The following is a 22,526-nucleotide window of genomic DNA, read 5'->3' as shown; positions in this document are numbered from 1 at the left end:
TAAATTATTAGCAGTGCACCAGCTATTGTAATGTAATACCCTTTACAGTGGACCAACCATTCCTATCAAGGAACTTGAATGGCTTTGGTATCCTAGTTTACCTATCAATATAATATCCTTTCCAGGGATCTCTCAGTGAGGCTATGTCTAGACTGCAGGCTTCATTTGGAGGAAACTTTTTTTGGAAGAGGTCTTCTGGAAAACCTTTTTCCTAAAGAGAGCATCCACACACAAAAGTGCATCGAAAAAGTGATCTGTTTTTTTGAAAGATAGCATCACACTTAATCTTGCATTTAAGTTGTGATTACTATTGACGGAGTGGCCACCAGGGCACCTGTGCTTTTTCCTCTTTCCTCTTCTTTTGAAATAACTCCCTCTTCCCCATCTAGATATGCCTTTTTCTGAAAGAGCTCTTCTGAAAAAAAGGCTTCTTCCTCATAGAAAGAGGATTACCAAAGCCAGAAAAAACCCTCTGTTCTTTCAATTTACTTTCGGAAGAACATGACTGCAGTGTGGATGTAACTCAGGTTTTGTCGGGAAAACGGTAGTTTTTCCAACAAAACTCTGTAGTGTAGACATACTCTTAGAAAGACAGTGCCTTCAGTTTTCTTATAGACAGGTTAGGTATAAAGCTTCAGACCAAAATGAAAATTCACCAATGTAGTAAACTTCATCTTCTTGACAAGTTGAAACCCTCTAGTCCAGCACTCAGTAGCAAAACCAACCCTTCCACTGCTTACTGGGCATTTGGTGTAAATTAGAGCTAAATAACAGCACAGAACACTAAGAACCAGGATTGGTGTCTGTAAACAAACTTTATGGGACTGTGGGAAATTTGGCTATACCCAGAATAAGTGGACATCCAGCTAACAAAAATCATGCTGGATCATGGCTGTTGCCAGACTAGAGAGGTTCAACCTGTACTTTATTTTAAGCTTGCAGAAGACATGAAGAGAATTGATGCTTTCCCACATTCCCTGACTTCACACCATGTTGACATTTAAGAGCCAGGATCAAAAATGCTATTGCTGCTGGAACTGAAGCTAAGATATGAAGATGCACAGACAAATTAGCTATCCACATAATCAGAATGTTCAACTAGAGATTTCCAAAGACCACAACTAATCAAATGAAGTCTGACATGAGGGATTCAAAACAACACTTTAATAAAACTTAAAACATAAGACATTGATAACTCAACGAAAGAAAGGCAATCATGAAGTGGAGAACTGCATGACTCAAGGACCCATGATTCGTCATGTCAATTGGGCTGCATCTACATCAGCGGCTAGATTAAATCAGACAACATGTTCAAGCAGCATATCGTGGGTCTTAAACAATCCAACAGATTGTTTTTTACAGCGACCATGCAGCACATTAAATTAAAGCATGAGATTCCCTACGTTTAAAAGTCCCCAGTAAAGCAGCACTATCTTTTTGCTATTTAACTTTTTGAAGAAGACAAGTGTCTATGCATAAACACCTCTACTTCTTTGATCCTTAAAAGATCCCTCCCCAAAACCCAAATGTTACCAGCAACTATGAAGAAAGCAATAGTTACAGTGGATTCATTTTGATACACAGTGTATGTAAACTACATTGAATGTGGCATAATAAATTCACCACAGATTAAAAGTCCTATACAAGAGCTAGGCTAAAAAAAAATATGGACTTAAAAAGCCTAAGGCACACATGTGGGAAAATCTTGTCTTCCTGTAAACAGATCACGGTTGTTGTAAAATTTCTAAACAATCATGCAGTCTCTTGCACATTATTCTGAAAGACCTGATTCTTCAATGCTAATAAAAACACTTGTAAAGGGGAGTGTTGTAAAAGACAACAAGGAACTAAAAGATATGTAGCTGAATGAGGAATTAATGACAACTTTTAAAATAGCAAAATTAATTATTTTGAAATGAGTGGATTTATTCTACATGCCTATATCAAATGAAACTAGTAACACTTCTCAGCCAAAGAGAGACAACCCTACAGTGAGGATGCATGGTAGTGAGCTTTCACTGTGGGAATAAAAAGGCAGTTTACATCGATATGAAAATAACAGGGTATCGATTGTTTGACCATTTAAAGTGCTGTGCAAAACTAAGATTAATAAAATGCAAACTGTGGCCATATACAAATGCACATTTTTTCCAAACCTAATGCCTCCTTCAGTGACATCCAAACTATACTAAACATTTACTTTCCCTGAGAAATTAAAAATAAAATGAGATCACACTGACTACAAATTATCTACTGTATACATTTTAAAAACATTTTACAAACACCTATTTTCTCTCATATTTTGGTGCCTCATAGGATTTATGGGAAGGAGGTAATGAAGTGGAAAGGGAGGAAGGGCTGATGGAAACAGATTTCACTTTGAAGTTGGCATGTTTAGACTGAAGGCTAACTAGATACTGCAATACAATCTTCTGCTAGATGATTCTCAGAACAAAACTGGCAGAGGGTCCAGACATGACATTTACCCATCAGAAAGGTGTCAGGCTACAGCTGCCAGTCAGTATAGGAGGGCAAACTGGTATTAGAATTCATTTATGTAAAGAAATGAATTGAGATACATCATTTATCCTGTTAGTTGAAGAATGTTAAATGATTCCTAATATCCATCTACTAGTTTTGTTACATCCTGAAATCTTAGTTTTAAATACTTTGTTTATGTACCACTACATCAGTTCCTTTTCTCTTTCAGTATATTTTTGAGATTGTCTTTTTAATGAATAGGAGGAGAATAATGTACATAAGCTCAAAGTTAGATTTTAATAAAATACTTTATCTTCCCAGATTCAAGAATGAAACTAATAATTATCTAACAAGACAAATCTCACAATTACAAAATATCATTTACAATTAGAAAATTAAAACAATGTCATGAGCACTAATGTATTGTTAATATTAATGTTTCAGCCTATGTTTTTTGAGAAGTATATGACACAAATAATAAACAACAAAAATGTATTCTTTATAAATAATTCTGAAACAAGTTTTTTTGAGAAAAAGGAAATGTTTAGATGCCTTTTTTTACAGTGCAGGATCTCCAAGTAATACCACCATATTAATTTATGAACATATGACTGGTCACATCAAAATTATTACTCTTACCCACGCTTTTCTTACTCAGAACAAGTTTCATTCAGTAGGTTCATCCACCTGATTTTGAGCTCTTCTGGTTGTATGGTATCCAATAGCTCCAGAGCAATATTAGATTTTTAAATATATGATGTTAATGAATGAATTTTAGAAATTATCTCTAGATCTTCAGATCAACAGAGTAAATTATTTTTTTCTGTTTTTATCTACAGTAGCTATGAAAAATTATAGGTATATATTAAAACACAGCAAAATCAAATTAACATGTATCCTAATCACACCAAAATGCACAAAATACAGACTTACCTCTTAGGTTTAAGCAAAATTAAACATCAGCTATAATATATTTCTTAGCGAGCAGTCAGAAGCCAAAGAAGTTTCAACGTTGTTTAAATATCTTGTGCTGTTTCTGGGTAGACTAATCTCTGAGCTTCCTCTGTAGCTTTTTTTTTTTTAAAAAAAAAAACCCAGTTGGCACCGTAAGGAATGATCAAGTTGCTTCAGTCACAAGTTCTTTTTACAGCTGATTACATTACGGGGCCTTGGAGTGAAAAAGAACTGAACTACCTGTCAGCTAATATTTCATAAAATATTGCTGAAGGGTTTAAAAATTCAGTTGGCAGTGTATGTTTTAGTGATGGGTAAGTTGTGAAGAGCACAAAATATTTTTAGCAGGTGGTTTGATTATTTTTCAAAGTTGTTCTCCACTATACAAGGTAAATTAGACAGACTTGACAAAGTACAGTCTACAATAAAAATGCTGTATCGGCTCAACTGCATCAATGTAGCTCTGCCACTGTAGTGCTTAAGTGAAGGAGATCCAATGCTCATAGTAGAGTTTTTCCTGTCAGCACAGTTAATCCACCTCTGTGAAAGGCAGTAGCACTGTCTACAAAGGAGGTTAGGTCGGTATAACTATCTTTCTCTGGGGTGTGTATTTTTCATGCCTCTGAGGCTATGTCTACACTACACTGTTCTTCTGGAAAAAGCTACGCAAATTGCAATTTGCGTAGCTTTTTTGGTTCTTTTTTTCGAAGAAGGTTTTCCAACATTTGGCCTGTGTACACTGGGCCAAATCTCAGAAAAAAACCCTTTTTGGAACATCCTTTCTTCCTCATAAAACAAGGTTTACAGGGATGCCATAAAGTGTGCCTACTCTTCCGAAAAAAATTTCACAAGAGCAGACACGTTCCCTGGATGCGGCAGAGTTTTTCTGGCATACTGGAGTGTAGACACAGCCTGAGTGACATACCTATGTAAGTTTGTGGTATAGACCTTGCCATGAATTCTCAAACCTTTATGATTTTGATTCATTGTCCATAAATTTTAGCATAAACAAGGACTGAAGAATTCTCACCTGGGAAAGCATGGTCAAATGCAATTTAGGATAAAATTTTGAGAAGTACCTAAATCCCCTTGACTCCTAGGTCCCTAAGGGCTAAGGCTATGCTGAACAATATATTAGGAGTTTGATTCTTCTGCTCATGTACATACACTTGCACTTGTTTTCACTGAACTAGTGTGAATGTAAATAGGAGTAAGCTAGGCTAGCAGCAGCGGTAGCATGGTTGAGCCTGCCAAAAACAAACTAGTGGGTATGTGGCTCAGCCATCCTTGTGGAGCTACTACTACCCATAGATAACACAGCTATAGTACTATTTAAACTCATGATTTCCCAAAGAGAGTTCATATGAATATGTGTACACAAACATACATCATTAATAGTGTAGATGTAGCCTAATTCTCTAATGCCACTTTTGAAAAATTTACCTTGAATCTTCTTTTTGAGAGAGATAACATTATAGAATGTACTTGCAGACTATTTCTTTTAATACCTAGTCACTGTGAAATATTCTGGGGCCAAAATATGAACTTTTTGGATTATTAAGATCCGGAATAAAATATTTCTGGATTCTAATATAGAATTTTTAAAAAGTAATTAAGCCTACTACTCAGTTATTGAGAAACTAACATACAAACAGATGTTATTTAAGTGGGTATATAATTCAAGATTCTGTGCTTCATTTTTTCAGTAAAACTAAGGGGAGTATGAACTAAACTACTGTAATAAGCAACTCCTACTTTGCCATCCTCATTGGTGATGTTGGTTTACAGAAAAGTTACAAATGAACAATATTAGGTTGATTTCTTTCATTAGAAAAAAGAAACTTGTTAATATTTGTCTAGTGGAAAAAGACCAAATTGTCTGAAGAAAAAGTTATTTCAATTTCTAGAAGGTATTAGACAGAAAGGAAGTAAAAGAAGAGCAAAAGCTTTAAACAAATTGCACAGGGCGATTGTGGAAGCTCCTTCGCTGGAAGTTTTCAGATGGACAATTTTTAGCTCGGATAGTCATCTGTCTTGGATAGTTTAGGTGCAACAAATTCTGCATCTTGGCAGGGTTTTAGACTAGGTGACTTTGCAGTCTCTTCTAATTGTATGGTCCTAAGCCTAAGAAAAAGTTGAGAATATTGTCATTTTTGCTCACAGGAGATTGTTTTCAATTATGTTCTTCCTTCGACTTCCTGCTGTGTAGACTGTGCCAAAAAACACGAGTTAAGGTAATTCGACTTCAGCTATGCAATTTCAGAGGTAATCTTTTGCAATGCTAGTTGCTAAAAAAAAAAAATCAACAGATTTGAGTGTGTTAAAAGAGCTGAGTGTGTCAAAGAATACTGCTGTCATGATGTGCCTTGCAATTTTCTGTTGACTTCAAACAATTTTTAAGACAATGCCCAATTAAACAAACGTGAAGAAAAAAAACAGTATTTAGGAGGCCGGTACAATACTCTTACCAGAAATAAAACAACTTTATGTTAACAGCCAAACAAAATATGAACACCCTTAGCACAGGTATGGAAGCTCAAAACAAAAGGGCCCATCCATTTTGAGTGTATAGCAAAGTTCCTCCTAACATGAGCTTTCCTTTGGCTGGTCTATCAAAGAGGAAATTAACAAAGGTTTAAAGAAACAGAGAGAGAGGCTTTGATGTTCTATGTTCTCAGAGAGACCACCAGGCAAGGTTGCTGCCCTCCAGTTCTCTATCCCTGTTCTGAGGGAAGGAAGTTTCTTATATGCCTGTCTGCCTCCATTCTGTGGAATCCTTGCCAGAATCCTAACTACAATCATGGCTACACTAGTAATTCAACTCTCAGTTTGCCCTACTCTTCTGAATCAGTCAGAGTAAGGCTGGCTAGATGCACGTAGCATTGGCTGGATACTTCAATGTTGTACTTAGAACTCTAGTCTCAGTCTCGTAATACAATTAGAGGTCTGGGTTCCTCCTCCAAACTACAAGATTGTATCCTGAGATCATTTCCTCTAAACTGCTCTCTCCAATTTTGTGAAATCCAGGGGCTTGGATAGTGGCCCTATTATCTGTAGTTTAGGAACTATGAAAGCTCTCATTTGGAAGTACTGTTGATGATCACACTGAAAAGCTATTATAAAACATCACAGCATCCTTGCTTAGCAGCAGTAGCCAAATTAGCAAATTAGTCTAGTGCTCTGAATTCTGTACCTGTTTGCTTGCTTTTGAATACAAGCTGAAATGTGGAAGTATAATGTTCTGGCTACATTAGAGATTGCCCTTACTCTATTAACCACTAGTCTTTATAAATCAGCCAAGACCACTTCCCATCACAAAATGTAAACGTTGCAAATTGCCAATAGAAAGACCTACACTTTGGAACTCACTTTATCTAGTTGTTAGTCATTTCCAAACCAAATCTGTTGAACTTCAGGATTATTATGTATAGAATCATAGGATTGGAAGGGACCTCGAGAGGTCATTGAGTCCAGCCCCCTGCCCTCAAGGCAGGACCAAGCTCCGTCTACACCATCCCTGACCGATGTCTATCTAACCTGTTCTTAAATATCTCCAGAGAGGGAGATTCCACCACCTCCCTTGGCAATTTATTCCAATATTTGACCACCCTGACAGTTACGAATTTTTTCCTAATGTCCAATCTAAACCTCCCCTGCTGCACTTTAAGCCCATTACTCCTTGTCTTGTCCTCAGAAACCAAGAGGAACAAATTTTCTCCTTCCTCCTTGTGACACCCTTTTAGATATTTGAAAACCGCTATCCTGTCCCCCCTTAATCTTCTTTTTTCCAAACTAAACAAGCCCAGTTCATGAAGCCTGGCTTCATAGGTCATGTTCTCTAGACCTTTAATCATTCTTGTCACTCTTCTCTTTACCCTTTCCAATTTCTCCACATCTTTCTTGAAATGTGGTGCCCAGAACTGGACACAGTACTCCAGTTGAGGCCTAAGTAGTGCAGAGTAGAGCGGCTGATGTAAGACTGATCTGTTTAAGAAGGCTTGTGTCTGGGTAGTCGTTAGGTTAGGAAATGAGTCATGAAGAAACTTCCTGGAGCTATTTTTATTCTCTTGAATATTTTTGTATTAATTATGATTTTCAATATGCAAATATGCCTAGAGACTTGGGTTATGGTCTCATGTTTTTATAAATTTTGAGTAGTATAAATAATGCAATGGTTCCATTTTTACTTATATTATTCCAAGTGGACAAATACTCTCAAAAACCATGTTCAAAGACAACACATTCTGCCAACATTCCCAAAAGGATATAGAGAATAACTTGAGGATCTGTATTATTCCTGTTTTAGTCCTATTATCAAATACGCATTCAAGAAAAACCCTTCTGACACAATCTCATGTACTCCAACGGTGCTGGATATGTAAACCACAAATCAGAAATAATTTCAGCAATAATATTGCTTTGGTTAACATTGTTGTCTTTATGAATTGAAGGAGAAGATCTGAGATTGCAGGAGCTTATGTAGCATCCTTTCGCCATTCAAATAAATGTAGGTTATTTTGTAGCTCCACCTGGCTTCTCATATTTCATTAAACTCAGCCCTACTGTTTGCGTTGCAAACCTTGCATACTGAAGAAGCATCTACTTTATTTAAGATAGCATATAACACTAGAGAAAAATACAGAACGCTGGGTAATATACACAGAAAAGACAGGTTTCATGATTTCTCCAGGTAAATTATGGTATTTTTTTCATTGCAAAACAAGACTTCTTTATTATGACTTTGGCTTGTCTGAAACTGTTTCTATGTTTAATACCTCTGTTAAACACTATGAAATGTACATCAATGAAAATAAAAGAAAGAGGAATTTAGTTATATATTATAAACAAATATTGAGAGTTTCTGAATTAGAGCCAACAAAGAAATTAAAACAGAACAGTCCGGTTAGCAACTGTTTATCAAGTTTTAAAGCCAGTCCAAACATGGACATTCCTAGCTGAAATAAGATTTTCCTGTAATAAAATAAAATGTCGCTTATTTTGTATTAACTATTCTTCTTAAAGAAAGCCTACCCCTCTAAATTAAAGGCACTTTAAAGACTCCATATGAACTACCAAAGCATGGCTGCCTGTGCTGCACTTCTGAAATATAATACAGTTATACTATTAAACATACAAGTCCCGTTGTCACAGTTATTGATTCAATACCCATATACTTGTACACATACCATACTACCGATATTACAGTACAAAACTAACTGAGGTACTCCAATAGCTTGAAACTGTTTAATGGCAAATGTTCTTGTGTTATATAAAAGCAGAATTTGAGATTCAGGACAGATCTTAAGCTTTTTTGCACTTTTAAGGTAAGAGGCACTAGCAAACCTATCACAAAAGAACAAACAACATAGCTTTCTAAAAATACATGGAACTCAATTTCATATAAACATCTAAATTGAAGAAAAATAAAGAGTGAAGTAATATATCAAACAACTCAGCATGAATGGAGATTTACAAATTAACACCATGTGGACAACAGTGAACTCCTGGAATCAATCACAATGCAAAGCAAATGCAGTGAGGTCTGTATTCGTTTGCATGTGGCATATAGGCTGATGGATACAGTGGTCTGGTCTCATGGATGAGGGTGGAAGATGAATGCATAATTAATAAACAAACCTTGTCTCCAGGGACCCAGTCTTAATTCTTGTTGGGCAGGATTAACTTTTGCAGTAATTTTTATCTGAATCAGCTATATTCTTGTGGCATGGAGTCACACAAACTGTGTAGCACGAGCATTACAACTTTCAAGGGAATTTAATAAATGCACATTCAATGATAGAGATCAGAAAATAAAAATGGTAGAACAAATTGCCCTTTTATACAAGGATTATATCGTGATGCTTGAATCTTTTACCAGAGCCAGCAGTGTGAAGGTCAGGTTTCATGGAACAGATGCGCTAATCTTTCATTATCTCTATATTATACTCATTATTCCAAATAGCATTTAATTTTTCATAGAAATGAGAGAGAAAGCTTTACTCATTGCTCAGGATTATTATAATAATTAATTAGAGTGCTTCTTTTTGGGTGTGTCCAAACAGTCAGATTTATACAGAAAGGATACTAGTGATACAAAAGCTGAACTGGAGAAGGCTGTTCATATCATAAAGGTAAATTCCACAAAAGTTACAGGCTATTAAACTAAGATCAGTGAAAATAGACGCATGGTCAAAAATGAAAGCTATAATTATCTACATAATAATATGAGATGCTTAAAAGCAAAAATATATGAGCTCAAATGCTTGGCATTGAAATAGAATCTTGACATTATAGTTGTTCCTGAAACAATGGAATGGCTAAAAAAATTGACAGGGTATTCTAATTCTTTACTATATACTCTACATAAAGAATAAATTAGGACTTAGAGGTACAGGAGTAGCACTGTATCTGAAAGATTCCATAGAATCTAATGAAATAGAAGGTTTGAGTAAAGTGCACAAGTAAAATGTGTATAGATACAAATCTCAGGTCAGACATATACACATACTGTATATTATTTATATTTCTAGCCCCCAATCAAGAAAAGCATAGCAAATACTCAATACTGAGGGTCAGATGGGCGATAAACTTTAATAAAACTGTACTAGTCAGTGATATCAACTACTTACATGTAAATGCATCAAGTATCACAGCACAACAAGGTTTAGGAAATACATCTCTTGACAACTTAAATAGAGTAATTATTGCTAGAATAAAAAACAGTTAGACTTAATCTTAAGTAAAACACAGGAACTAGTTCAAGAAGTAACTTTTCTCAAGCTATTAAACAATAATTATCACATGTCATTAAGTTCAATATTCCTGGGCAGGCATTGATCCAGTAACCAGCATGATGACATTAAACTTCACAATCTTTTTAAAATGAGGAAGCTAAGTATTAACCTGTTCAGAGGCACTTTCTTCCCAGCTCCATCTGGATGATGGTTTGGCCTATGCTGTGAAGCATGACATTTTATTCCTTCTATAGTTCTTTTATTGTTGATGTAGCCATGTTGCTCAGGCCATAACACTAAAATAAGGGAAGCAGCTTGTACAATAAATCCACAGTTTCTTTTTTTTTCAAATAAAAGGTTTTTAATGAGTGACATTTTGGTTCCTATACCAGAAGAGCTATTGTTATAAGAACTAGGAATCTTTCTCTCTGAGGACCCAAGTCTGTGTATACTTAGCCCGGGAGTCTGAGAGAAAGATGTGATAAAGTGTATAAATATTTTAAAAGTAACAAAATATTTTAACTATTTTCAGTATATTTTGGAGAGGAAGTTGAGGCATCATAGCTCCTCCATCTCTGAGGCAGAACTGAATGTGTATCGGAATGCAAATCCTATGGCTCAACTGTGACTACATTCTTTTGCCTAGATCCTCGTTCTCTGTATAGGGAAATTTTTGTTTCGTTATCTTATACAATTATTGTCAGCTCAGGATTTTCACCCAGAGCAAGAGCCAGAGCCTACTTACAACAACTTCAGTGGCATCACTTATTGATAAGACAAAAGGGTTTGGCCCCACCGCCAAGTCATTTCTTAACACACAGTATTTAAACAAAAATATTGACTGTAATGCACATAGTATTTTAACAGAAGGAAAAAGGTTTTTTTTTTTTTTAGAAGTGTACTTATTGACAGTACTTATACAATATTTCATATAACTTCCTGTTTTGGATATATATTTTGAAGAGATTGTTTGTGGATTTGTTTGTGCAAAATAAAGTCATACTTTGCGATTATTTGCAGATACCAAATTTTGCATAAACAATCCTGCCACTTTAATTAGCTGAATGCACTTCTTTTTACACCAGAATGTGCCGGGTGAAAGGTTTAAATAATTATTTTTGTTTCTCATCAGAAAAAAATCATGAGTATTATGATTGGAGTTCATAAAATATTTGATAAAATTAAAATGGAGTTACCTATTCAATGGTCATTTTAGTGTAAAGAAAATGTGTACTACAAACCACACAATAATTCAAATTAGTTATGGAAAGAGTAATGGAAGCTTTGTGAGTTTCTGATTCAAATTTACTATGAATGGTAATTATGCAATAAAATGAATGATTTTTGAAGTTGAAATCCTACAAATTTAAAACTGTTCTTTTGCTTCTCTTTTGTCTGCAATAACAAATTCTATTACAGATATTTATTTTCCTGGATCTTCCTAAAAGTGTAATCTATGCAAAATGACTTTGATCAGTCAACAATGGGCCTCACCTGCTAATATGGTGAACTGTGATTGGGTTAATGAGGGCCTGGGAGAGACCAATTATGTTACTTAAGGGCACCTGCCAGAGGGAGAGCCAAGCTTGATTAACAATGAAGCCCAATAGGGAAACAACTATGTCAGTTCTACAAAGCTAGGTGGCTAAAAGCAGAAAAGGGGCAAGAGCTGTAAGGAAAACAGGGTAACCCCTTTTGTGCTTTCAATTTTCTAGTTTTATAGTCCTGGCACAGTTCTTTTCCAGCTGGAATTTGTTGTTAATTAACCCTGAACCTTCATCTTACAGGTGATCCCAGATAATTTAATTGGCTTCTGATTCTCTCTCTAACTATCAGGGCTGCTGTAGGGTGCAAAAAATTAATATACCTAAAAGATAACAGGCTCATGTGTGCTGAACCCTATGACCAACCAAAGGAGTAGTTAATCCACTAAAGTACTTTATCGTATGTTGCATTCAGTTAGTCCCTGCCTTGCAATAATAAACTACACAGTCACTAGCAATAAGCCTGATATTTATCTTCATATGCATTTCCAGTGTGCTTGCCTCAGCGAAGGCAGATGTAGAAGAAGCCCTTCATGCTGCTTTTCTATTCATTACAACAGGATGGGTAATTATATATGTTCTGCTCAAGCACCTTTCAAGGCAACTGCGAGCTAACGTTTTGATGGAAATATTGGCAATCTGAACAAAAAAGACATTATTAAAAGTGAGACCATTATCAAAGAAGGTAATATTTGCAACCACTCTGTTCCAAAGCACAAAACATTAACTACAAAAATGACCAATAGTGTGAGAATATAAACACTTAAGGCAAGACTTTCATTGTTACCAGGGCACTGGATGCCCACTTCCAATTCATTTTGAATGAGAATTGAGTTTCCAAACAAATACTTTTTGTGACATTGAACCACCACTTTTAGGTTTTTGCATAATGCACGTATCTAGGGATTGTCTTTAACCAGTACAACAAAATGAACAGATTGAAACAATTTAAGGATCTTCCTATGTGAAATCTTGATTCCTATTATAATTAACAAACTCTTTCAATATCACAAAATACTATAATTATTGAAGCACAAGTAGCACTATTTACTCAAAAATTGCTCATAATTGAACTAACTCTTTAGTAATATACTTCAGCACATTATAAATTGAAGTTCTTTCCAATAAACAAAACACTTCAATTTAAATCTCTGAATAGCTTCTAAATATAAACACACATTTTCATTAAACAAACATCTGAAAACAAAATAATGGTATAAAAAACCCACCAAAGATCAAATGCACACACTACACTAGATATTGCTGGCCCAGAGATATGTTTCAGTGATATAAATTGTAGGTATTAAACACCCACATTCCCTTTGGCCACAAGATCAAATTCTACTGTCCTTCAACCCAAGTTGAGTTCTGTGCAGATTTACTGTGTGGATATTTCACAGGAGAACTTACAAATTACAGTTCTACTGGATGCACATTTGAGACCCCTGGGCTGGTTGAATGACCTTGCCCCAGCTGTGCTGGCAAGCTGGAGTGATGCTAGTCCCAGCTCTAGCCTCTTTCTTGCTGGCTCTCCAAACTGACCTCAACCCTGGGTCAGCCCAAGTCACCCCAACAATAATCCCAGGCTGGTCAGAGCAGCCCCAGTCTTGACCCCAGACCAGCCAGATTGGCCCAAGCCCTGTGTCAACTAGCTAGGGGGATGCCAACTCCATGTTGGATGCCTGCTCCATGTTGCCTGGAGCAACTGCAGCTCCACTGGTTGGCCAGTGGAAGCAGCCCTAGCCCCAGGCTGTCACTCATGGCCTCAGCCCTTGACCAGTGGCATCAGCTCTTGCTAATCTCTCTTTAATCAGTTAACCAATTAAACCATACAATTTTTAATAGTTTAAATGGTTAATTTTAAACAATATTTACACCCCTATTATATTCATAAGAAGAATGTGCCTATAGTTAAAACATGGAACTGGGAGTCAGGAGGTCTGGTTTCTACTGCTGACTCTGATATAGACTGACCTTTGGTAAGTCACTTTATGCTCTTCAGTTTCTCCATCAGTAAAATGTGGATAACAATACTTACCCTTCCTTCCTGACCCATGAATTAAAATCCCTACATAAAAGCAAAGGACCATTATTTGTTATATTAGTCTTATTATAATTAAAGAGCTATGAGAATCGCAAATGGCAAGTACTGCAGAAGTAAAAATGTTATTTCAGAAAAAATCAAATACATTTCACAACCAGGCAAAATTCAAAAGTACACATGTAAAATGGTTATCTAAATTGCTGTCAGTGTGAGGTCAAAAAAGAAAATAAACTTTCATATGGCTAACAGAAAAATAGGCTAATGAGATCACCCATATTTTCAATCTAACAGCCATGTCAAGTGCCCAAATCTTGAACACCTAAATCAAAAGCATTCAGCGTCAAAACAAAATCTTTTTCAACATCTATTTTTATATCTCTATAGGTTATGATTACAGAAGCCAACCAATCAAAAATTAAACATTCTTTGACTAACTAGAAGCTCTCTTTGTGTGCATATGTGTTTTCTGGACATGGAAAAGCAGGATGAAAATGCAACAGAAAGGAAAGATGGTCCTGTGATTAAGGCAACAGACTAGGAGTCGGGAGATCAGTGTTTAAATCCCTGTTCTGTTGTAGACTCAGAGCCAATCTCTTAAATCTGTTTCTCAGCTTGCAATTGTGAAACAGTGATGATAATATTTCCTTACTCCCCTAGAGCATTGTAAGGACAGACACTATGGTAATGGATACCACATAACTACAGGCACAAAGGCTTGGTTTATAATATAAGTTAGGTTTACACAGCTGCTTAGTATTGACATAAGTTTTGCATGTGTCCACACTTAAATCTGTCTGCCACTGATGCAACACGTTACTTAGCTACAGTCAATGTATTGAGATTGATGCAGCACAAATGTACACACAGTGTTTGTTACAGCAACACTAATGGCAGCAGCTGTCCTCCAATGCCTGACACTATCACTCTGCCACAGCTGTAAACTCCACTGCACAGGAGATTAAAGGGTGGGGGAAGCCTTCCAAAGCCCTACACATTTTGAAATGCTTCATCCTGATTGTCCAGCTTGACGAGCGCCCCTCAAAGCTCTTCCTTGTTCTGTGCAACTGCCCAGCTATCTATGACATCTACATGCTCTAGACATGCTGAGGAAAGTGGAGGAGGAAGAGGCAGAAGATGGGGGACATACGACTGGGAAAAGTGGAGGAGGAAGAGGCAGAAGATGGGGGACATACGACTGGGAAAAGTGGAGGAGGGAGAGGCAGAGGATGGGGGACATACAACTGAGGGAAATGCAGGAGAAAAAGGCAGAGGATGGGGGACATGTGACTGGGGACTCCAGCTGTGCTGAAAGCTAGGACCTGCTTGAGAGTCCACAGAAGTGCAGTTAGTCCCAGCAGTTGAGTATGTGTAAGCCAGATAAATGGCAAGGAGCCTCAGGATCCTTTATTCTCCATCACAGTGATGTCCCCTGACCTCCCAGCAGGACACAGCTTGTGAATTTTCATTAATTTACTCATACTTGTAGAAGTAGCGGTACAGAAATAAAGGTAGTATTAACATCTGCTTTTCAGTCCCCTGTAAAGTTAGGCAAGAGTGGGACTATGCAGACCAGTTTGTTTATGTATTCACAGAACTTAATAGCAGTCATGGAGGTACTCTGCAATCTTCTCCTAAGGTTTCTAGAGATGGCAGCCTAGTTTCTTCTCCCCTAGCAGGACACTCTCCTATGATTGTCAATGATAACTTCTGTAGGCACCACTGCAGTCACCAGGCTAGCAAGATATGGCCCCAGGTGGCTTCAGGATGGCAGCAGCAGCTGCTGCATGCGCAGAGCCTCTGTTACGCTCAGGAACGAGACAGCATTTAAATTCACCACTTCCCTATTCAGCACCACTGTCCAATGCTCATTTTCAGGCAACTGAGCAAATCTCTCATTTCCCTCACTACTGGCAGACCATACTTACTATGGCTGGAGCAGTGAGTGGCACTGTGCACAAACACCTGCTGTGTATTTTATCTGCAGATACTGCTATTACAGCTTTGAGGGGTTGCCTCTTTGCACCTCTAGAACTAATTTGTGCCAGACAAGGAGAAGAAAGAAGGAGCTTGAGAATGACATTTTCAGAGAGATCCCAAAAATCAGTGCTGCAAGAAAACAGCAGCTGTCTGGCAAAGGAATGAGGAGACAGGAGAAAGGCCCAGGTATCAGAGTGGGAGATGTACCTGGATATAATGGTGCCTCTCTGGCAACAAACGCAGATGCTGTGGGCTCTTGTGGACCTGCAGGTACAACAATCGTGGGCTCTCCTCCCTTTGATGTCCATGCAGAGCTCCAGTATAACCCCTCTCTTAGCATTCCCTGTCCCTACCCCTCCACAACTTAATGCAATCCACAGCTTCACATGCACTGACCTGTGAAAGCCATAGTTGATGTATGTGTAGCTAATCGAGACATGAACATTCCTTTCCCTTCATTAAGCTTTGTTCCATAAATTTATTGAGGTTTTAATGTATTTGCCTTTAACTGGCACAGAATTTTTTGAAAGTGCTTTACTTACTCAAGAAATAAAATTCTACACTTTGTAAAATAATTCATCTTCATTAGTTTCCAGCATATGTTGCAGAAAGCCTGTCGGTTGTGAAAAATTCATTTTTTTTATTTTTTAAACACTGACACAACTCATAGGATCAGAGACAACTACGGTTTAATAATCATAACTGTATAGCAATCACCATAAAATTAATCGATGCATTTCATCTATATTTGTAGAAGTCCACCAAGCATCATCCAGTACATAACTGGCACCCAAACTGCAGTAAGGAGAATCATAAGGAATATTAGCGGGTTTCAAACTGCCACTCCAAAATGGCATTAGTCTCACTTCTTGTTGTAACCAGTCATTGACTGTGGTAGGAAATGTGAGTTTTCTTTCTTCACCTTATGGGCAAACTAAAGTGCCTTTTTCTTTGCTTTTTCTTTTAAAAAAAGAAAAAAAGAGCATTTTTCCTTTTTCTTTTAAAAAAGAATACTGAAAACTACACACCAAAATGGGCATTAATGTAACCTTATAAATGCACTGTTTCAAACAGAAACATGTCAAAGAATCCTAAAGTTAATGTTCCTATAATGCCCTACTCAACAGACCACCTTTTATTTTTTTTGTATCGCATACAACATTAAGTGTGTTGACAGGACTAAATGCATAATATCGCCATAAGTTTTCTAACTTTCTCAGATAATCATTGAAAAAAATAGACTGAGATTGAGAAATTTTCATCTTCTGGAATGTGACAATACTATTGACTAATTTTGCTCTGAAAAGAACAGTCCATTATTCTGGTTAACATAACTTGAAGAAGAGCTCTATGTAAGCTATTCTCTTTCACAAAAGATGTTGATCCAATAAAAGACATTACCTCCCCCTCATTGTGTCTCTAATGATCCATCAAATAAAGCTGTCAGTTAATAAGGTATTCTTAAATTACCTAAAATTATCATCATAAACCAAAGCCCACAGGAACATCCTATTATAATGCTACGAGATTGATTAATTATAATAATGTATAGGAAGCCTTTTAAAGATTGGTTAAATTTTGACCAGGATTATGAAGGCTAAATATTATTTCAGTCTGCATGGTCAATCGTCAGCCTGATTAGTAAGATGTCCATAAAGCAAGTAGTGTCAGTTATGTTGTGATTATTGGTTAATTAGAGAGTGAAATGAAGCCACCAATTAATTTAATATAGAACAAAAGATAACAGATGAAAGTAACTGCTAACCTGGTCCAAGTTTAAACCAATGAGCCATAGATGAAAGACTTCTTATCCCATCTCCCTTTTCATGCAACTGAGATGTCTATTGCCTGAGTATAAATGTTGTAAAGGTTTCTGCAGTGCAATCAATTATATATTACAATATAGGCATACACAAATACATGGAATGTAAATGTAAATATTTTGAATCCATTAAAAAGCTATGGTTTGGAAAACTGAATATATTGTTTTAATCAGACACAGCCAGATTCTTCCACACTTATTCACATCAAATAGCACTTTGCTCCATGAGTAGGCACAATGAAATGAGTGAGAGCACTAGCAGGCTAAGGTACTACTCCCCACAAGTAAGAGTGGTGGTAGACCTGGTACATAATTATCATAATGCTAGGAGATGTACCCAGAGTCGCTTTAACTGAAGTAATTTTGTTTTGAAAAATAAATAAAATATGTACATTTTATTTCAATGATTGTATTTTTCATAATTAAAGAAAAATGAAGGCTGGAGTGAGAGTTTAGGGGTGAGCAGGGGCAGCAGGTGGGTGGCTTAGGGCAGAGGGTTGTGTGTGTGTTGGGAGGGAGGAGGCTCCAGGCAGGGCCAGGGATTAAGGCAAGGGGAGTGGGTCAGGAGTAAAGGCAGGTGGGAGGAGCAGGACTCAGGGCTGGGGGCTCAGGACAGCGGGATAGAAGGTGGAGGGGGCTTACCAAGGCCACCTGTGGTGCTGAGGTGGCATTGCTCCAGTGGCACCTCTTTCTAGGGGAATGGGGTAGCGCTCCTCTGCCAGCCAACCCCCCAGTAACCCCTCATCCCGTGGTCTATAGGCTGTCTGTGGGGCCCAGGCTCTAGGTGCTGTACTGCAGGCTGTCAGAGGGAGGTAGGATCTGGGGGCTGCCCCCCTGCGATACCTCCTCTGCAGCCTACAGACTGTCGGTGGAGCGAGACTCCAGGGGCTGCTTCCGGCCTCCACCCTCTTCCTGTGGCCTGTAGGCTGTCTGGGGGAGGGGAGGTTTCTGGGGCTACCCCTGTCTTCAGTGGCCTCCTCACAGCCTGCACACTGTCTCGGGGGCAGCCAGGCTCTAGATGCTGCCACCTCCTCCCGCGACTCCTCCACCCATGGCCTTCAGGCTGTCTGGGGAGGAGCCAGGCTCTGGGAGCTGCTGCCCTCTCCAACTCTCCCCTGCAGCCTGCAGGCTGTCTGGGGAGACTGAGGCTCTGGGGGTGCCCCCTTCTGCAGTGCCCCTCTCCACAGCCTGCAGGCTGTCTGGGGGTGGGCTTCCCCCTCCATTTGCCCCCCAGAAGTCTGCCTCACCATTTGTAGGCAGTTTGGGGGGACCGGGTGCCAGGGGTTGTTCCCCCTTCATGGCCTGCAGACTCTCCACAGTGGTGCAGGCTCTGGGTTTGGGGTTGGGGGGCTACTTACTTGGTCTGGAGGCAGGCTAGATGGCAGAGCCCCAGCCGTGCTGGCCACTCTCTTGGTGCTGCAGCTGCCCCCAGTGGCCATGCTCAGTATCACATCTCTCCTCTCTGTGCCCCTTCTTTTCACAATCCCAGGAACAACCAAACCCCAACCTTGGTTTAAATTAGTGTAACAAGAAGCTGTTGGTATCCTTAATTCTTACAGTTTAGGAGGAACTCTTGAACAAATACTCTCACACATGCACAGAACGACAGACTCTAAGTATATAGATATAGATAACATAACACTTCACTTATAAAAGTATTACCAGATGTTTAGAATAGTCACAAGAAAGAAAAAAGGCCTGTTTAAATAGAGGCAGCCCCACTACAATGAAGAAGAGTAATGAAAGAGCACTGAGTCCAGTCATTAACAGCCAGAAACACTCCAAGGCTTGAATGCGTAATTTGAACTCTGCTACTGTGCTGAAAAAATGGAAACAAAACCTGCTACAGCTTTACAGCTTGTTTATTATGTGCAAGCTGCTGTTTCAAGGAAGCATCAATTTTGCTTAGCCCAGCAATGGGAAAGTAAGTACAGTAAAAAGCACTTAGTTCAGTGAACACCACAATGTATCTAAAATACAACCAAGTTGTGCCTCTCACCTGGGCAGCAGTATGAGGGAGGGAGAAAAAGCAATGACTCTCCTTAGTCATTTCAACTCAGTCACTAATTGTCCACCCCTTTCCAATTCCCTACCATAGAAGGTGTTGTGAGGAGACAATCCAGTAAATGATGGTGAAGCTGGGCATCAAACACTAAGGCTATGTCTACACTGGCGCGATCTTGCACCAGAGCTACGCAAATGAGGCTAAGTATGGAATATCGCTGAGCCTCATTTGCATATATAATGAGCCACCAGTTTTGCGGAAGAGGCTCTTGTGCAAGAAGGAGCTGGCTACATGGCCCCTTCTTGCGCAAGAAAAACCCTCTTGCGCAATGCCGTTATTCCTGAAAATAATCAGCATAGCAGCATTGCGCAAGAGGGTTTTTCTTTCGCAAGAAGGGGCCATGTAGACAGCTCCTTCTTGCGCAAGAGCCTCTTCCGCAAAAATGGTGACTCATTGTATATGCAAATGAGGCTCGGCGATATTCCACGCTTAGCCTCATTTGCATAGATCTGCCGCAAGATCGCACCAGTGTAGACATAGCCTAAGTGATGGGGGATAAATAAGGAGAACAGAAGATTCTGGCCCTTAGCATACCTATGTTTATAGTGTACGTCCCAACATATAAAGTGGCTAAGTAGGTCAGTTCCTGCCCCTGGGGAGAGGTCTGCAGCATTGCAGAGCAAGCCCACTCCCTAGCAGGGGCTTCTGCCCTGTATGGTGAGTTGGGCTTGGCTCTCCGTTCTAACTAATACAACCTGGCCCCTGATATAGAGGGTTGCAGCTCTGCTCAGGTTTGGCTCAGTCCTGTACCCTCCTCCTGACAGATGCTGGAGATATATGGGCTAAATTTGAGTGTTCTAACTTGGCACATAAAGACGTAGTGCCACTCGCTCAAGTTTGGCTAAGCCATCCCACTGGTGGGGGATTGACCCAAACCCAAGCACAATTGTAAGCCCATGTACTAGGGCCAGGTTACAACACCCTAAGCAAGGAGCCAAGCCCAGTGGGACAGGCACTGCTTCAACTGGCACAGGAGTTTTGAGGGCTAAAGGGGAAGAGTCCCCTGAAATCTGAAACTATTGGGTGGTCTATCATAGGCAGATGGGGCCTCAGATTTGTTTATAAAAATGGATGATCCCCTCAAAATGATTCACCAATGTATTCCTTCGTCATTTAGCAATAAAAACTGAACTTGTAGCAAAGTGGTATTAGCATGTAACCAGAATAAACCCATCCCATTGCATATTTACCAGTACTTGGGCTTAAACCTCTTCTTTATTACTGTCACCATGACTTTTCAGTGAGACTAGCAAGAGATGAATGGGTTGCTAATGAAATCTCTCCTCACATCCCTGTCCCGAAGATACACACAGGCTGACAAGGGACAAGATGCACCTGTGAGGAGCATTCTTAGGGAAAGTGATGACTGAAGTTTATCTACTTTCACATAAAAATCCTAGATCTAAATATAACTCACTGTTTCAGTTTGTGTGGAGACTCAGATAAGAGTTTGTGGCATCAAATCTATGTTCAACTACAGAGACCTCTGGTCAGTCAGTGGGGAGGCTGAAAGCAAAATAAATTAGAAGAGTGGGCACCCAGGATCCTCCCCTGGAAAAACTAAACAGATACAGTAAGAAAGATTTTCAGATATTATAAACAATTCAGTAAAAATGGTAGTGTATTTGGCCTTTATTTGCAATCTTATATGGCCTGTGGCAAATTATGGTCTGTTCTAATACTAGGATATGCACACCAAAACCACAGCCCCCCAGGTGCATTTAAAATTTCTCCAAGACAAAAAGTCCACCTAAAAATATCTAAAACCATTCAAGATCAATACTGTTAAGACATTATTTTAAACCAGAGCAATCTATTCTGATCTCTTTAAACAACTGTGCATACCTCTTATTCTTAGCCATTTCCTCGTCTTGCCCAATTCACATACTAAGCCAACTGAACCATGGTGACAGTTGTCTCCCCTAACTCTTTCCCTTACTTCCTCACTGTGTTCCTTGTTAGACCAGGTTCTGAGGCTGTGAGGCACCAAGAGGGGAATTGTGGAGAAGACTGCAGCACAACATAGCACACCAGGCTGGAGGGTAGAGAAGCAGGTTTTCCTCATCCATACTGACAACCGGAGGAAGCCATGTCTCACTATGCCTCTACTAAAGAATGATTTGCTTTTTTCTTCTTTTTGGGGAAAACCAAAAATTTAAATCCAGAAAAATTAGCACAAGAATTCCACATACTTGGATTACTGGCGTATGTGGATTTTCATGTACCACTGTCACATTCAATGCTTGTCTAGTTCCTGCATCTCAGAAAACTCTTCATTCCTGAAGTTTGTTTTCAGACATATCAATATTTATGCAGATATTAAGCAGTATAATCTGGCAATATTTTCAAGGGAAAAAATTCCCAACAAGGCAACAAAAATGTTGAATAGCGAAAGGCCTTAAACTCAGCAAATTTACATCAATGTAAATTATATTGGGGTTTCTGTGCCTCTTGCTCCACTCATTTGAAAAAGTGGGTTGTGCCCATGAAAGCTGATGATACTATATATTCTTTTGTTAGTCTTTAAAGGTGCTACAGGACCACTCTTTTTTTAGGTTTTTTGTTACAAACTAACACGGCTACCCTTCTGAGAATTGTATTGGTGGTTTAAGCAGGGCCAGATTTTCAATTAGGTAGAGTAGGCACGTGCCAAGGGGCACCAGTGTTCTAGAAGTGTCTAGAAGTTAAAAGTTTCATTTTTTTTATGGAAAACATGAAAGTTAGCTGTTGGCAGAAGGGAAGGGAGGCTGAAGATGCTGTGTCTAGGGATGAGTAAATTGTAAATCCGGCCTTGGATTTAAGTGGAGCAAAACAAACAATGCACTTTTGCAAAGTGAGTTTTATACAGGTGCAACAAAAATTGGTAACTTACTGGTCACACCAATGTAGGGCCCATTTTATCCAG

The 22,526-nt window shown here is 38.7% G+C and overlaps 1 protein-coding gene across 50 annotated transcripts in view; it reads right to left on the bottom strand.

Moving 5' to 3' along the window:
* Positions 1-22,526, bottom strand: part of RIMS1 (regulating synaptic membrane exocytosis 1) — a 465,499-nt gene that overhangs the window by 23,414 nt on the left and 419,559 nt on the right. Inside the window, exon 1 of one of the 50 annotated variants that reach the window (XM_006127220.4) lies at positions 3,415-3,555. The exons of the other annotated variants lie outside the window; for them this stretch is intronic. The gene's annotated coding sequence lies outside the window, so the exon portion shown is untranslated. Of the gene's footprint in view, positions 1-3,414; positions 3,556-22,526 lie in introns of those variants that run through there. 50 annotated transcript variants of the gene reach the window in all.

Source organism: Pelodiscus sinensis, chromosome 3 (genome assembly GCF_049634645.1).
Source record: "Pelodiscus sinensis isolate JC-2024 chromosome 3, ASM4963464v1, whole genome shotgun sequence".
Lineage (NCBI taxonomy): Eukaryota > Metazoa > Chordata > Testudines > Trionychidae > Pelodiscus > Pelodiscus sinensis.
The sequence above is the reverse complement of the archived record's forward strand: the minus strand, read 5'-3'. Positions and strand labels throughout refer to the sequence as shown.